The sequence below is a fragment of the Daphnia magna genome, linkage group LG9, assembly GCF_020631705.1.
Source record: "Daphnia magna isolate NIES linkage group LG9, ASM2063170v1.1, whole genome shotgun sequence".
NCBI lineage: Eukaryota > Metazoa > Arthropoda > Branchiopoda > Diplostraca > Daphniidae > Daphnia > Daphnia magna.
Genome location: NC_059190.1, coordinates 1,652,273 through 1,670,643, shown reverse-complemented (window position 1 = coordinate 1,670,643; position 18,371 = coordinate 1,652,273). Strand labels below are relative to the sequence as shown.

Genomic DNA, 18,371 nt, shown 5'->3' with positions numbered 1-18,371 from the left:
AATCTAAATCATGTATTTTAAGCCAGATTTGAAAATTTGGCCTGAAATACGAAAAAGTGGGGAAGGGTATAGCCTTTCCCTTTGTCAAAATCGGCCAAAAATGACATCTCTTGAAATTTTCCAAAATCAGACGGCATAATCGAAATTGAACGCTGATTTCGATTTAGTCATTGGTTTTTCTTTGACAGTGAGTAAAACATAGTTATAGAGAAGAAAACAATATTTTAAAAGTGAAATGGTTGGTTTTCCCATAAAACGCTTGTAGACAGCGTACCACAGATTGGACACAAATTTGATTTTCGCATTTGCGGAGGAATGCGCAATGTAGGATTCCAACTGCTCCATAAAGGAAAAAAAGTATTTTGTATTTGTATTTGTATTTGTATTTGATTTTATTTGGTATTTGAGGTTTTGGGAGAAAAATGTATTTTGAAGGACGAATATTTTAAAAATATAGTATTTGTATTTTTTTAAATACTCGTTTTTTTCAAATACGATACACTGTTAATTTGTCGGGCTTATTTAAAATCCTGGTCGAACTTCACTTCCACTAGATGGCGTTGGAGATTATCAGCCCCTAGTGTCTAAACTCTAAAGTAAAATCATGGTAAAATCGAACTAACTTGTGTTTTTTTGTCATGTGATTGTTGTTTACTCTGTTGGAACGTTGAAAACGTGTATTTCAGTTACCCTCGTCTCAACAGTATTATTATTTTTAATGGTTATTTTAACCTCTACCCCCTATGCACTACTTTGTTGCCTACACGAAATGTCAGCTGTTGCAGTTGGGTTTAGAATAAGGTAATGTTAACATACTTTTGGAAAACCAGGTCTTGTGTTGTATCATTCTGGGTAAAGTCATTGTTACAAGCAGAACTATGCATGATATGTGGTGAAAATTGATGGTTTTACATTTTCAATCAACAGCCAGGTTTCAGGATAATTAAGCACATACTACTTACCTTATACAGTTCGCATTTATGTAATTTTGCTTAGTTCTCTAGATATTTTTGGTATATATGTTCCTGAATTAGGTTCCAGCAGTTCCAGTTTGAAGTTGTGGATGTTTTATGGGCTTATCTAATTCCTACCTTTAAATAGAAATGAATTGATTTGTAAATTATAATCATTGGGTGTGTTCTGTTGTGAACCATACTCTATACATGCCACACTTATTGCATAATTTTATTACCTTGTGAATCAATTGTAACTTATTTTTAATTAAAATGCAGATCTTCATGTAGCCTTCTGTTCATGTTCATTCAAAAATTCACATGGAAATACTAATTTCTCAATGAAACTAGGTATTCAAAGCTTGTAACTAAACATTTATTTTTATTGAAATAAACCTCAGAAATTCTACAAGATGTGCTATTGACTGCCAATATTCTACTTCAGTTGGATCTCCCAATTTACTGAGAAACTTTCTCTTCGAATTATGGTTAATAAAGAATTTATTTAATGTAAGTTTTATTGTTTTTTTGTTCAAGGACGTTTTGCATTGATATTATTTTGATGTGTACCGCTCTAGAATTAGTAGTATTAGGAATATCAATGTAGTTATCGCAATAAAAAATTACCAATTTTTGTTTGAACTTGCTTTTTTCTAAATTGGAAAACGAGATGGCGCTGCTGCTCCTTTATACTTGTTACGTGATCAAGCTCTATGTGACTAGTGAAAACCGTATCCCAATATTTGTTAATTATATTACATTCCTATTTAAATTTCGATCAAATCAAATGGTTTGTTATCTACTATCAAGTGTTTTCAAGTGAAGCATATCAATGGATTATTTTGTGTGTAACAGGTAATTTTGTTATGCCTGCTGCCAAATCCAAAAACTCTTAGCAACTTGTCACTTAGAGATTCCATCATGCTTTTCTATTGCTCATTAGGAGGTATTGTACTTAAATTTTGACAATAAGAATCCAATTTGCATGATTCTGCTTTGATGAAGTAGCTCGTTAAACTAAAATCGAAAAGGATGCTGACTTGTAATCTTCTTGTCATTTCCACTGAGCCGGTCAAGTGGCATGATTTAGTTTTGAGGGTTGAGGTATTAGACTCATATTATGGCATTCAGTGTCAAAGTTTGCATGCTTCTGTGTTTACTTCTAGCTCGAAACTGAAGTGCAAAGGATGCTGGCTCTGAAGGAAGATCATTCTTGACCCACTCATCTTGTGTAAGTTCCAATGTGAAAAATGCATCATATTCTTCTCTGTATTGCCAATGATTATCAACAACCAGATCAGCAGTCTTCTTTTATTTTCTACTCTGATGGCCAACACACATAGATGTGAACCTCAGAACTACTACTCCTTGGTATTTCAAGTTTCTTTCTTCTCTAGTATTGCTTGTTAAATTTCAATATGTTATCGTAGGACTGCCAACCCAACGTGTCTAAAAAAATTGCCGGCCCTACAATTTTGACAACAGGCGTATGTAAAAAAAAGCCCCTTCTTCACCTCGCCCGTCATCGCTTTGCCCGTCACCGAATCGCCCGTCATCGGCCTTGCCCGTCATCGCTTTGCCCGTCGTCGAATCGCCCGTCATCGCTTTGCCCGTCGCCGAATCGCCCGTCATCGCTTTGCCCGTCGCCGAATCGCCCGTCATCACTCTGCCCGTCGCCCCATCTTCCCCTCGCCCGGTCACCCCGTCGTCGCATCGTGGTCGCCCGGTCGCCCCGTCTTCGCCTCGTGGTCGCCCCGTCATCGTGGTATCATTGTTTTATGTAATGTGTGTGTGTGTTAATTAGTGTAGTGCTAATTAACCCGTTGGCTGCCACCCACTTTGATCCCCTTTTTTTTAGCTTGTTAGGGTCCGGCAGCGCTGTTCTGCCCAATGGTCTATAGTGCCATGGGTGGGACAGTTGCACAAGCCGTGTGGCTCAAGTCGATCGTCGAGGCAATGCACCATTAGGAACTCCCCCCTTGTCGATGCGGTGATGGTTGCCTGGGGTGTGCATTCCCCGTAATGGCTTCCATCATCGTGTCAGCCCGGACTTGTCTTCGGACAAGTCCCCCTTGGTCGCGATCTTTCTGATGGCGATGTAGCTAGCGTAGTATGTAGTGGCGTGGCAGCCAACGGGTTAGTTGTATTTGTGTATGTATGTATTGTATATTATGTTGTATTGTATTATGCTGTAAACCAAGTGGTGGAATTGTGGGTGGATGGAGGGACAATAAAAGCTTTTACATCTACTTCACTTTTGTATTTATTTGTAAGGATGTAACTTATTAATGTTTTGGAGTTTGAACTCTAGACTTTAAGCATGCCACTCCAATGCTGTACCATTCAGCTAACTGTGATGTTTTTGTTTGCACTTATCTTTTGTTAAAAACCTTGTATGTAGTGCATGAATGAAAATGAAAATTATGGATTTGATTACTTTTAATAGGTTTTACTTCTTGCACGCTTTTGACATCAGAAATTTTATCAATTTCCATATTTAACTGCACGGGGTTTTGAACCCAGATCATTCGGCATACCAATTCGGTATTCTACCATTGAGCTATGACTGATGTACTTGGAAAATTCAACTTATTAATGTTTGTGGGCAGGAGTGTAGATAGCCTATTTAATTTGATTCCTACAATCGTTGCAAGGAGTTTATTGAAACGAAAGATAGCATTAATTATAGTGTAACTTAAACAGGAATCGAACCCGAGACTTTTGATTTTCCAAGCCGATGCTCAACCATTGAGCCATGAGATAGAATTATTTGTTGACTGTACAATCATGTCATCTAGTTGCAGTAAATAGATATACGATACAATGCTAGTGTAATAAATTTTCATTTCAACTTATTTTTTATTTAAATCTATAATTTACTCAAAAACGAAAAAGTGGGAAGGCTTCTTACGTCTTACGTGTATCGTACCACTTCTACGATAAATCCCGTTTTTTATATTGAGTCGTGGTCGCAAATTTTTAAATATTTCGTCACAAAATGTTGTGTCATGCTCAAGCTTTTAGCTAGGAAACAAGGCAGGTTTAACTCTCGAATACATATTAAATTAACACACTTATCCGCATGGGGAGTGACAGAAAAATTAACCACACAGTTTGAATATTATATTGAGGTATCATTAAATCAAGTACGTAAAAATTCAATACTTTTCCATGGGTATTCCCTTATGCTCTGAAAATGAATGTATCTGCTTCCGCTGTTACCACTCAAACTGTTCCTTGATTCAAACCGAAGAAATTCTGCTGAACAACAAAATGCACGCACTGGAGAATGATATTATGTCTGTGTAGAATTTCACCTTTTGCAACAGCTGTAAAAATTTTTAATCTTGGCAAGATCTAATGTTTCAGGCTAATAAATCTTTAAAATTACAACCTCTCGCAGGAGTGTCAGCCTCTTTGGGTGAACATGCTCTTTAACAGCTGGTACAGTTACAGCACTTTTTTGTGTTTTTCCTCTTCTTCCTACGCTTAATGGGTTTCTGGGGACGTTCCCTGGGGCAATTCATAGCAGGCTTTTCAGCATCTTTTATAATTAATTTCGCTTTTTTAGCATCTAGAACATGGGAGAAATAGTAGATAAGCACATATGAATAAAGAAGTTAGCTGAGTTTTAGCTTCACCTGCGATGTTACCTTCGGAATCAGAGGCATAGCTTATCAAATTTACTAACGCATTACTAGCAGGTTGTACTCCGGAGTAAATTTTTTCTCCTTATTCTCCATTACTATTTCACCATCGAGGTTCTGTTTATCGTTTACTAAAACCATAAATTTTATATATTAACATCAAAGGTAAATTGTGTTTTAAACCCTGTTGAGGTAAAATTCAATATAACTTATACTTGATTCTGGTGTCTTTGTACTGTTGAATGGTTTCGCTTCATTTGGTATTGAAACATTTTGTGGCAATTCTGTCCCGGATTGGCTGATGTGGCATGTTGTTACTCTTTTTTTTTTTCTGTTTTATCATTATCCTTCCTGTTCTGATTTCTTCTTGCATCCCATCCTCTTCCCTATCTCCTTTCTCTTGCTGTTTTCTATTTTTGGCTGCAAATTTATTAAAAATGAAACTAAAAAGCATTGCATTGACACTTCATACCAAATTTTTTTTTGTCTATACAGAAGTTCTCCTCTTTCTAATCTTTCTTTCTCCTCAGCTTGTCTTCGTGCAACATTTGTTGTAGAGGAAATCGGCTACAAGAAAGAGTTAATAGCAATAAAATTAAAATGGAATGATTATTATAAAATGATACTTTCTGCCTTTCTTCTCTCCATTTTTGTATTTCTCCCCCGGTGTTTAGCCTCATTATTTGTCTAGCAAGTCCTGTCTCATGTTGCATTTGTATATGCTTTTCTCCACAATTTTAGGATGGGCCACAAATGTGCATCCATTTATTCCACAGGGAATGTGCTCAGATATGTGAATGTTTAAAAGTTCCATGAGATCTAAATGAACGATCACAACCCATCACATGAGAAAGGTTGAAATTGTCAGTTTTGAAAGGTTTTTTGGAGGTCAAACGTCTTTTGTCTCGTATCATTTTTATACATCTTTGTCACACTACTCCCCACTATACTGAGGTTGAGGTGCGTGTGGTAATCCTGGGCCAGGATTTAAGTTTGTATTTTTGGGGTGAATAAAGTGGTGTAAAACTTGGTTTATAAAGTGTGCCACAGGCAAAAGGATTAGGTAATGCCATTTGAAATCACAAGAGCTCGCACCGTGCGGGAACATCTAAAGTTTCCCTTAATAAGTAAATTGTAAAGACTTTTGAGCAAACGTATTCTTAGTAAGAATAAAGTCTCGAAAACCACGTCCACATGTGCTCCAGCTCTTTAAATCCTGAAAAACAAATCAAATTGTAGTCTGTTAATAAATGTGCTTCGGCAACGTTGCCACAGCATTAGATATATCATTCATTAATCATTATTAATTTATTATCAGAGCCATAGAGGGAGTTGGCTATTAATAAATTTATACTCTGTTATTATGTTGGTAATTGTAACTTGTAAGTTGAACTTGTAACTTGTAAATACCTCCGCATGGTGCAGATCAATCGGACGAAGTAAGCCCGAGCAGAATCTTAGATTATCTATGACTCTGGTCACAGAGTCATAGATTACGGAGTACTCAAACCAGAGTCATGGAACCCATGACTGGTTTCCAATTTCCATGACTCTGCTCAAACGCCCGTAAATAAGCCACGCCCAACGTCGCTTTCCGTGAAGTCGATTTTTGCGGCTTTTTCTGGCTTGCTCCCCGAAAGTGCTGCACCATGCGGAAGCAAGGCCCAACGTCACTTCTTACAAAACCAGATTTTTTATCTCGCTCCCTCCCAATGTGCTGCACCAGGCGGAGTTCTGATTGCAGTAACAAGAAAGATAGAATTTTTGAATACTTGCACCAAGCGGATGTCTAGGAGCGATGGCATTTTTGGCATTTGTAGGGCATGAGATCTGCGTATGGTGCAGCATTTTCGGAGGGAGCGAGCCCGAAAGCCAAAAAATCTGGTTTGCGAAAAGTGAACGTGGGGCGTGGCTTATGTAAATAAGCCACGCACGTAATAAGGTGTTTTATATGGATTGCTTGAACCATCTATGCTGAAAATGGAATGAAAAATGAAACGATAGAAATCTGTTACTAGATGGTGGAAGAATTGCTATTTAAGTGAAAAGAAGGCTTTTTCTTTCGCATAGACGGGCGTCCAACGGAATCAATGCAAATTCGGATCCCCTGCTGACGCTTAAATGGTTTCCTGATGGTTCCTCTGATGTTTTCCCTCTTTCTAGCATTCTTAGATGCTCTATTTACACTGGCTTCCGTCACTCTGCGATTTGGAGTAGTTCCAGCTTTCCGTCAAATCAAAAAAATTATGACCCATTTTTACAAAGAATAACTTTGTTACCTGTTACCTGAGGTCATATGAGTATCAAAATTGCCAACAGCTTGCGGTAAGCGCTCGCAACTCTAATATAGAGGCACTATTCTCACGATGAAAATAAACAAGCCTCAAGTTGTGTATGTTAATTTTCAAGTCATATCGATTTCCATAAGAAGACGACGTTATATGGTTCTAGAAAGCATTTAAAAAACAAGCTACTAGTTTTTGGGATGAAATCGAATGCCGTAGTACAGTTCGGCTCAAACAAGACAAATTGCTCCCAGCGTTCGAAAACAAAAACAAGGATTCTCCGGGAAAAATAGTTTTAGAGTTTCTGTTCTGTCTTGTTTTTGGTCCGGTGTTAAAAATAGTCTAATACAGCGGTAAAAACTAAATGTACCGATTTTAGTGAAATACTTAATTAGTCGAAGGTTCATTTCTGGAGCCTAATATCAGCGTTGTATTCCAGTTTTTTCTAATAAAAAAATCAAGATCCCTGAAATACAGTTTTAAATTTTGAAGCATTCGGTATTAATTATGCGAATATAATCACAGATATATAAAAAGGTTAAGCAATATGGAAAGAAACAAGATTGAGAGAAACCGACCGTACACGTTGAACCCCATTGTTTACCTATCTTTCGCCCAGGTCTTATGCCAAAGGAAATAATTGAATAAAGGCATACTTTCTGAAATGTGCAGGAACGCCATTTAGAGCGCCTCCTCGGCAGTACGTGTGAGACTACAATTCTACAAATGAATAAAAAATTATATTGCTTATATTTTCTCCGAATGTAAGAACTAGATTGCAACTGCACCTCAGGTTTGGCCCTTGTGCGTTTTTAACGCATTCGATGCTTAGTGGGATGAGTTCCAAATGGCAGCCGCCAAAATTCGCACGGTTAAACGACAGTTGCATCACTGTGTGCAACGGCGTATGGATGTGTAGGGGGCAGTTCTTTCATCTTTGTTGAGCAACGCTGCCAGCAAGCGTAACGCAGAACTGCCTGGTGTGCGATCACCATAACATTGTCCTCGACCTTCAGACGATCCAGAACTGGTTCGACGCGAAGCGGTAGGTCCAAAGGCGATTCACCTTCTGGATAACGGTAATGAAATTTGTCGTCATCACGAGCAGCAAATTCGATTGATAGCGCTCGGCGATTTTAATACAAGTGAGCCTGTCACAGACGCCAGTGTTCAACTCGTTCAGTGCCTCCATGTGCTCTTGAGGGTGCCTTGATGTTTTTTGGCCGTTTGAATTGTGCGTTTCAGACAAGATGTCCACAATTTTGAATCCCGAATAGACCCCTTAGTGCTATTGACGTGCATCAGCCAAGCAATCAGCGTACTGGCGGCCACGGGGAGGAAAGATCCGCATCACCTCAACTTTCCCCAGAACGTTATATTCACCTCACCATGCTGAAAATAATGAAATAATAAAAATAATAATTGTAAATTAGTGAATTCTTCCCATTTCATTATTTTTTTTCAAAGCACAAATTTAATAATTACTCGACTAAAGTAGAGGTATGCGATTTCTGTTTTTTGCTTGAATAACGACTGATGAAAATGTATCAAATGGATCAGCCATTAGTTGGAATTTTGCGCAATCGGTAACTTCGACAACGAGGCAAGGTATGGCTACTGGCCTAAAGGAAATCTCGGTAAGTCGTAAGAGATTGAAAAGTGTCGCTGTATGAGACACCCAGCGAGGAATACATCCTGGGCCATTAGAAGCTCAATAGTCTTCTAAACAAATCTTTCCGAGTCTCCGGATAAGCCAGAAAGCGTTAAGAACTGTAGGTGAAAGAATGATTAGATCGTTAATAACAAATCGGAACTCAAATCACGGAAAAAATCACAGAACCTTTTTTTTCCATCCAGCAAAATGCAGCTATCTGTTTGTGTGGAAAGTTCTGAGAGAGACGATGATTCACCCGAAGAGCCAGTCAAGGGAATGATTCATCCGTGGAGAACAATCTAGAGGAGGTCGATCCTTACTCCGTTGGGTACGAGACACGCTCAAAGCCTTTCTAATTTGATTCGACCACGCCTACGAAAAGACAATAAATAAAACGGTGAAAGATTAGTTTCAAATCCCAATAGGTTGTTTCCTCGGCGGCGAAATGCCCTTGACAGAAACTGGTTTCCCATTCGTGCTTTTTCTCATTATTGCAAAAGTTTGCATTTCCAAGCAAGGGGTGGATAAAGGTATTCTCTGCTTTTCACATATGGCTGGGAAAGTTCCAAACATAATTCAATTAACTTTTCCAAGGTTAAAAGTTAGAGTCATATAAAAAAAAAAAAATAAAGTAATTAAGAAAACAAACAAAAAATGCCGGATTTAAAAAGAGAAAAAGGGAACAAAACAAACAAACGTTACTACGACTTACTATATCCAGTAACGCTTTTGAGCCACTTTTGGTGGAACAAAGGAAAGTCTTTCCGTCAAACGACAAGCATTGTGCAGGGTTAAAGTTGAAGCAATACGAAACACTGTTTTCACAAAATGCTGTAGTAACTGAAAAAATTGAAAATAAAAAAATTTTTTTGAATTAACAAACAAAAAAATCTTATCTATCGTCATGATCCAATCACACCTGGATAACTTCTGCAAAACCAAGGACATACTTGGAGCATTCAGTAATTTTAAAAGAGTTGTTTTAGAAAATCAAAAGATAACTATAAGAAAGTCCCTTTCTCCCGTGTGGGTGTTTTTATCAGAGACGGGGCTCGAGGAGGCACTCGCGATTTTCCTGGACTACAGACTCTGAGGTCGAGTGAAGGGGAAGATATACGTAGATAGGTGGACGAAGTGTACCAAACACGCGCGCAGCGTAGCGCGCAGCCTTGCGGCCACTCGTGGCTGAATCGATGTCAACAAAGTGGGAGAATAAACCAGTGCAATGAAAGAACAATGATGAATATTGGAAGGAAGAAAGAAAGAATTGGTAAAAAAAGGTATAGAATGAAAAACTTCTCTGACATATGTTTTCAGAGATGTACTTGTATCACAAATGTCTAAGGAAAGCACAACAAATTCCTAAGGAGATTCATCAGTTCGTCATCGATAGCTTTTTATACTCTGATGAGTTGATCACGTACAACTATACATATAAATAAATATAATAATAAAAATCAACATATGACATGCTTTTAGCTGGTGGGAATATCACGTAGACCGCTTTTGAAAAGTAATGGCAACTCAAGACCTCACCTGTTATTATTCTCCCGGCTACTAGATTTTCGGTATGAAGTGAGGTTAAGACTTGGATCTTGTTTGACTGATCAAACAGGACTGGAGCCAAGGACTTGGGTGATTGGTTGTTTATATGTTGTTGAGCAGTGAGCACGTCTTCCTGCGTCGCTTTATTTATTTTTGTGTCATGCCTGAGTTTTCTAGTAAAACAAGTTTCAGGATGGGGTGGGGTCCTGATGAATAGTGGGAGGAGGAGTGATGTGGAAAGTTTCGGTTCCAGTGGCTACAGGGTGTTACGTTATCTTGCGGAAATTTACCAAAAAAGCTGGTTAGATATCGCTTTGTGTGGTGTTTGTACATAAAAACATTCGTTGTTATTGGCAAACAATTCTAAACACACACAATTTTTAATATTCTGTTTTACAGGTCTTCATGAACTTCACCGTTCTGAAGTTCTGTTTCATGAACGTTATAGTATTTCAAGGTCCTCAAGACGTCCGTATATGCAAGGCCACTTTGACTGAAACACAAATCTATATTTTAGTATTCTTGAATAAGCCTTCGATAAAGGCCATTCGCTTTTCGATTATTTGAGGCGATTTAGGTCATAAAAAATTTAAAGAATACGACGAAAAATCATCAAGGTTGATGATTGGTTTCAAAGTATCCTTTGATTTCAGAGTAGTAGACCATGTTAATCCGGCAATGAAATGGTGGGATACCATCGATGGGTTGAAACATTAAGCCGAGGATCGAATTGCCACGAATGAATGCGTACCAGTTTCAATTTGCGATATAATTTTGACCTGGACAGAAGGATCAATGTACTACGCAGATAAGGCGGCATAAAGGTGATACCCAAAAGATTTTCTCGGCGAGTTTGGTTTTCAACATTGATAAATAATTTATATTACGTCGGTGGCAAATGGCTCAGTACTTGACGATCGATTCAGAAGATTAGGTTTTATTAAAAGAAACAAGAACAGTGGTGCTGTTGGTTTGCTTTTGTGGCAAGATGATTTTAAGACCTTATGAATAACAGGGGGTTTGCGAATTTGAATTCCATATTCTGCAAGTGCAGGGGTAAGATCTTCCATGGTTAGGACATATCTTTATCTTTTGCCTTGTTCATAGAGGACTGAACAGGGTTAGCATTCCTCATTTTGCAGTGCTGAAGAGCATCATTTACTATGTCAGAGATGAACTTCTGGAGCAGCAATTGACACCTCAGACGGACACTGCAACAGAAATGAACAGTCTTACAGCAGTTTTAAAATGGGCGGAAGAAATTATATAAAACTTACATTCTGGGGTCAGCCGTTTCAAAGCCAGATGAGGCAAGGTAAGAACATGTAACTGCATCAGGTATCTAGTCAAAGATGGGGGTAAACAAGTACAAAAAAATTATGGGTTTATAAAAATAAAAAGAACAACTATACAAACAACAATGAGATTTTTTTACAGCAAACATTCACAACTTATAGTTTTGATTTTACTCACTAAAGTAGGTGTATAATCTTCTAAAGTCATCAGGAAATCAGATAGGGGTTGTCCTAGCGTCCTTGTACTACTAACTTCAACCGACTCATTCCAAACTCTGACCAGCAGCCAAATCTTCATACACAGCTTGATCATTTTTCTTCAGCTACTGGAGAATTTGCTTCCTGAGAATCATCATCCATGAACTCATTTTGCATCATGATCATCCATATTTAGATGTAGCTCTGCTAAAGAGAAAAACCAATGTCTCCATCATCTCCAACAACACTGTGTGTGTAAAAATTTGTTCTACATTTCTTCGAAAACTAAAATGCCACGCGAACAAAAATATCAATTCTATCAAATCTTCTTAGAAATACGGAAAACTTATCAAATTTAAACCATCCACGACCACACAACCGTCGGTGTCCTTGCCTTAACCAAACTTAACACTGGGGTAATATTAATATGACCTTATAGATTAAAAAATTTTATTTTTATAAAATTAAATTTAACTTCATAAGATAAAGATGCTTATAAATTACAACGTGCCCAGAAGGTTTTTTTTTAATTGGAGACTGATTGAAATTCCGAGTTGTTTATGTTAGGTAACAACAATACAGCAGACGCGACAGGTCTCGGGGCTGGAAATCTTACGCGTAATGGTGCATAAAACGATCCATAAGGTGCGCTGCTATTCATTTATAAATATTTTGAACTTCATTACACCAAATTTCAAATAATCGGACTAAGAAAACCAGCACGTGAAAAAATCATTATTACTATTACCAAAATTAAAGTTCAATAATAATGATAATTGGTGTTTACGTGTCTATTTTTAGCATTAATTTCATAAAGTCAACGTAATGGAAAGTAGACTCAAGGGATACAGCACACATGGCGTTAACTCAACTTGGAGATTGAAAAATTATATTATTCAGCGAAAGGATTTAGACCGTCGCTATAATCGTCTCGTCATCACCAAAGGGATTGGAAGATTGCTCATCAGCAAATGGATTTTTGATTCGTCATAAGTGTTTTCCTTGAAGGGATTTTCCGGTTCTGTATCTGCTTGATTGCCGTACGCTTTACGTAGGGATAAATTAGAAGATTTTCAGAGTGACGTACTGAAGTCAGATGAACTGAAGCGACAAATCGCTTTAACCGCTCCTACGTAGTTTGGAACGCTTCGCAGCTGATTGCGTTACCCCGGTTTGACGGTGAATTTCGACCGGTGTTGTTAGAAAATTTTTCGCGTTTGTTCCTTCTTGAAGCCGATGCCTTGCTTCGGAAGTTGTAGCTTTCGCAGCGTTATTCGATGCAGCTCGTTCCCACAGCTCCAATCACCTCAGCGTTGCGCAATCGGCCTTCAGTCACATCGATTCGTGTAGGTCGGACCGAAGCATTTTCTTGCAATCTCACACGACCTTCATTCGTGAATCCTGGCAAGACAAAAGCTGAATTCAGCCTAGATTTATGGTACTTTTATTTGTTCTAAGAACAGCAAATATGCTAAACTTAATTATATATATCAAACATTACAGAAATCAAAGTAATCCTGTACTCTGCTTAATAACACACAGACAAAAAAATTCACAAACAAATTCCATTTAGAAATTCACCTGTAAGATTTCGTACAGCTTCTTTGCCTTCACTCTTACGTGCAGCTTAGCTTCAAAACCTGACCAGCATTTTGACGGTCCCCAAGAACGGATGACAAATCGGTACGAACACCTGATGGCCCGAAATAGCTGTCTCCTAGGACGGTAGCTTGTTGAAGACTCCGCGGCCAAAATAGTCGGCAAGTACCGTAAAAGGGTCATCAGCTTTTTCCAGTTGCCCATGGAAGGTTTAAGTGGAAGATCCTTGCTCTGCTCCTAAAAAGAAAGCAAAGAAAGATAATTTAAACTGGAATTATAAGTAAACTATTTCGCATAGCTTGCCTGTGCCCGGACAAGGTCCGCAAAATCCTTTATTTTCCGTATCGCAGGCGTTGGGCATTCGTTCTCCGTTATCAGCATAGCTATCAAAGCAACTAAAAAAATTACAAGTTTTACAACAATTGGTGAATATAGCCCAGGCCCATTGGTTGTAGTTTTTTTTTTTTTACTGTTGGATGGAATGAATGCAGACAGAGGAAATGGACTGACGGTAGTTCTAGCGGCTGAAATGGTTACATACGTTGCATTTAGAACCTTGAAACACTAAAGCACTGGAAAGGGAAAAATCAAACAAATTTAAAGAATAGGAAAATCGCAAATTGCATCAGCCATCACAAAATAATAATGAAAAAAAGTGACAAAGTAAACTACCTCGTCTTTATATCCTTAAAATTTTTCCCTGACTGCTTCAGTTTCTTGACGATACTGCTGGATAAGTCTCTCATCTTCACTGGATGTTCGACCGATCCGACTTGAAGAGTGCGAATCAAGCAGTCCCGTGCGAGACTAAAGTATGTTGCTAGGAGAACGACCTAGCATTTCAATCACTCTAAGGGCAGGGAGAAGTTTGAGTTTCTCTTCTGCAATTTTCAGTCGCCAATTAACAGGGTTTCCAAGATTACCATAAAAACTATTTAACTGTCTTACCTATGGATAATAATATTTCCGCCAAGCATTCGGTAGTTACCTTGTCGCTTGATGTAGATAATGTCAAAGACCTCACCCATAGAGATGGTTCTTGCTGACCAAAACCTACAAAAATACAATCAAATATTCAGTCTCTTAGCTATGACATTATCCGAAGAATATTTTACCTTCTGCAGGTGGAAATTACACTCTCAAAGTTATTCTCGTTTGTAAAAATAAAAGGGAGTGACTCCCCATAAAGTTTTGTCTTTTTCAAAGATGAACAGAATTCCAGGACGAAATTTGTGTGTTTGACAAAGGAAAAGAGCACGATCTGCGGCACCCAAGACGGAAGAATTCTGCAGAAGAAGTGTAATTTTCTTTTCCAACTCCGGCTCTGCGGTATTTTTTAGTCCACATCAAAAGGTACTGCTCAAGCAGTGCAAAATGCAGTGAACTATTTGAATTAGGATGGACCTAAAGACAATTATAGAGAGACGAATCGGTCTTCACATAAAATTGCCAGCACTTTTGAACTAGATAAAAGAAATCAACCTGTAACACGTTTTCAAGAAACTCAACCAATTATTCGTTACGGTTGATGAAAAAGCAACAGAAATCCCTTCTTGATCACACACCTGGGCAAAAAAACAATGAAAGCTTTTAACTTTACGTAAAAATCCCTAGAAAGTCGCGATTTCAAAACCAACGTTAAATAGTTTTCTTACTTCGTTATTGTGGTCTTTTACTGCAACATAAATCTAATAGCAGTTTTTATTTGTAGTCTCGTCGGGAAGTTCTTCAAGTGAGACATTGCCGTATTCCTGGAGATTTACTTCATTGGCCTGCCAAATAAAGCGAAACTGACAGCTCCCTTTACAAACAAAATGATTTGTCATGACTTTGTAACCAACTAAATCTGGAGGTAATTTTGAATATATTCCAGTGCTTGTCGGTAGTCAGAAAGATCTTCCAAAAGTATTTGGCGTGCCATTCGTGCCTTCCCTCGGCTCTCCAGCTAGACGTAATGCTTGCCTGTAAATAACCTGCCTGTCGACAAACTCTAATGGCAGTTTCGACGTCAAATTCGCTTCGTTGATCTTGGTCTGCAACACATTAAATTTCATTAAAAGGGAAGGCTTAAGTATAAAATTCCTGGTTACATTTGAAACTGGTTTAAGCGATCTGTATCTCTCAGTTTGGTATAGCAATTCTAGGAAGTAACGTGGTGTGATTTCTTCGCCAGCCAGTTCTTGCTTGTGTGAGTTCTTGTAAGTAAGGCAGTCAACTGATGTATCCAAGGAGCATCCAGAAATTTCTTGATGACGTACGACGGTTCCAAACGACCGATTGTTTTCAAATATTGTTCCATAGCTCCAGAATGATTTCTCTTAGCGTATAGATGATCACCATACAGTTTGAAAATCTCCATTAGCCCTTCAATAATATACTGTTGGCTTTTAGCTACTCTATAAACAACAGATAAGTAACATTATTGGCATTTCCTTAGAAGGGCGGAGGATTACATACCTGATTGCAATGTCATAAAGGTTCTTTTTGAAAAGAATGTCTATTTTGTATGTAAGTCTTTTTCCATTAACTGGATGAATATTTTTATCCTTCGTTAGTACAAGCAGAGATCCCATTCCGAAATAACTTCGATAAGCTTTAGCGATGGTGCTGTAAATGCAATAAACTTGTTATTGACGTCGAAGATGGCTGCAGTGGTCTTGTCGCTGTCTGCGTCCCCCTTCCGGCAATTTTAGATAATGATTATTAGGTAACCACGAAACCAATGTAAGTCAAGCTTCTCTCCTTCAAATGCATAACAGGGCCCTTCCTTCCACTGTATAACAATAAACAGCCTAAAGAAAACATATGAGCCATCAGAACATCTTAAAAATACTACATAAACTTGCACTGCCTGGAGCAATCATGAATGCTGCTCCTTGTTTTGAGTCAGCAAACGCAAAACATCCTGGGAGCAACCCACTGTATCAAGTTGTGAAATTGCTCCTTATTCTAGAAACAATTGTGTACATCACGACTGTTGATAGTGTTGCAACATATAAATGTGACATTTTCTGGGTAGTCCGCAAACAAAGTCCAGAGATGAGACTGGTCCCAGCCTGTAGAAACTTTCTGTTTGCTAGGATGTTCACGGACTTAAATCACCTGCAGAAAATAAAGAATTTAATAAATAAATAAATCAATATTTGAGTCATGAAATTCTGTCATACTTTATAATAGACTTACCTCTATATAGGACTATTGAAAACCATCCGCAAAATCCAGCTGCTATCAAATGCATTTTGTTCGTCAATGGTGGAATGCCGTAACTGGAACTGGCTGGTTTCCGGGGAGAGCTCGAACTAGGTGAACACATACTGACAACCATGTATGTCTTTTCTTTCCAGATTCCAAATTTTGATAACAGGATTGATTCCTGGATCATCTTCCTTCAATAGTTAAATAAGAAATGTTTACTCAATATGACTCATCCAAATCACCATAAAGGATTACAACTTACACCAACTGTGCCAAGAATGATGATTGCTTAAGTTGAAGCACACATGGCTAGTATTCATTATATGCCTTAAAGGATTCTCGTTGATACTGCCTGTCAAAGAGATGGGACAGGCCCAAGTTATCTCCAAGAATTAGGTATTCTACCACTTGAATCTACAGTTTATTGTTACATCCTTAAAATGAAACAAGTTATGGTCACATAAGTATATTTTTTAATAACCATTTGAATTCTTTTTGTGGATATTTTAATGAATCATTTACCTGAATGACCTGTCCAAAGTACCATTGTCTGTTTCCTTCAGTAACTCAAAAAAATTAAACCTTCTCTCACTGTAAAGAAAAAGAAGCACAGAGGTTGCTAATCAAATATACGCTTGTGCCAAACCCAATTTGCCAATGAAGAAAACTACAATGAAGTGAAGCGGATAGGCCAGTGAATTCATGGCAAATGTAAAACTTTTTAAACTGACAACTTTCAGTTTAGGAAATTGAGACAATAACACACCTAATTAACTGAATGAACACACCTGGAAGAAAGCCATGGTACAGAGATACAAATATGAATCAGAAGAAGCATCAGCTCTAAATAATACTACAATTTATTCATTTCATATGTCAAACAGAAATATTGCCGAGCAAAATTCGTCTGCCCGATGTTGACTTTGACTTCGGCTGGATCGATGATGTGCCACCTAACAAGTGAGTTGATGATTGATTTGGCAAGAGTGGCTGGAAACAAGAACGAAAAAAATTTAGATTGTAAAAAAACTGAGGAACTGGAAGAGGAATAAACTGTCTAAAATAAGGTGAAAGTCAGATAATATTATTTCGGATTCTATAAATGGTGTTTTAAAAATTAAACAAATTCTGAATAAGTATACGTTATTGTTTTGAACGCAAAGTTTACTCGATTTAGCTTACTGCTCATAGATGGTGTTGGAGCATCGTCATGTTTTGCGGCTAAAAAATCTTTGGATTTATTTTTACGGCTTTATTTGTTTGAAAGGAATCTTTCACGGAATCTAACTTAGTTTTTCATCATGTCCTTTTTGCGGACAGTAGAATTTCAGTATTGAAATGTTAAGGCTCTGAGGTTCAATAGAATTCTTCATATCTGTAAGGAATATGGATTTTCACTACAGAAGTTTCTTCTTGTTTGATGGCAGAGACTCTGAAGTTTTCATCGAAATTGAAATGCAGACGCACAATAATGGAATATCTCTAGCCGAAGTTGCCAATGCTCATCAATTTTGCCAAGTGCCCTCTAAAGGATCCTGCACCTGACGTCAATTCTCCAGCAGATCTGGAGAAAATGACAGTAAGATAACAATTACTGAAGGTAATCCCAAGGATGTTAGAAAGAAGATCTTGGAAGCATAGAGTCTCAATTTAATACCAATCCCGAGGAGGAATGGCATTTGAGCAAGCTAACAGAAGAGGGCCACATCGATCAAAATCAAAGTCTGCCACAAAACTTTGAAATGAAGAAGACTCTGTTGAAACAGTTAGTAAATCAGAAACACCAAAGAACTCAGAGGAAGAGGAAGGCCACCAAGAACAACCCAGGATAGATTTTCAGCAGATAGCCATTGATGTTTTAAAAACTGGAAGGTGAACTCATTAGGGAATGAACTGGATTCAAGCATAGGCTGGTTCAGAAAGAAGTGACTCAACCACAGGAGTTCCAGGCATCATAACTACACCTAAGATCTCAAAGAACCAATATTACCCGGACTTCA

General features: G+C 38.0%; 1 long non-coding RNA gene and 4 pseudogenes across 1 annotated transcript; 1 reads left to right on the top strand and 4 right to left on the bottom strand.

Annotated features, from left to right (window-relative positions):
* Positions 1-1,653: 1,653 nt before the first annotated feature.
* LOC123475863 lies at positions 1,654-2,018 on the top strand. The gene is made up of 3 exons (XR_006651375.1): positions 1,654-1,743; positions 1,809-1,899; positions 1,962-2,018. It is a non-coding gene; the product is annotated as an uncharacterized LOC123475863 (long non-coding RNA).
* Positions 2,019-4,178: 2,160 nt separating this feature from the next.
* On the bottom strand, positions 4,179-5,673 carry LOC123475929 (annotated as a pseudogene).
* A 1,893-nt stretch (positions 5,674-7,566) lies between these two features.
* LOC123475928 lies at positions 7,567-8,817 on the bottom strand (annotated as a pseudogene).
* A 433-nt stretch (positions 8,818-9,250) lies between these two features.
* On the bottom strand, positions 9,251-11,739 carry LOC123475927 (annotated as a pseudogene).
* Positions 11,740-12,469: 730 nt separating this feature from the next.
* Positions 12,470-17,075, bottom strand: LOC123475926 (annotated as a pseudogene).
* Between the last annotated feature and the right edge of the window lie 1,296 nt (positions 17,076-18,371).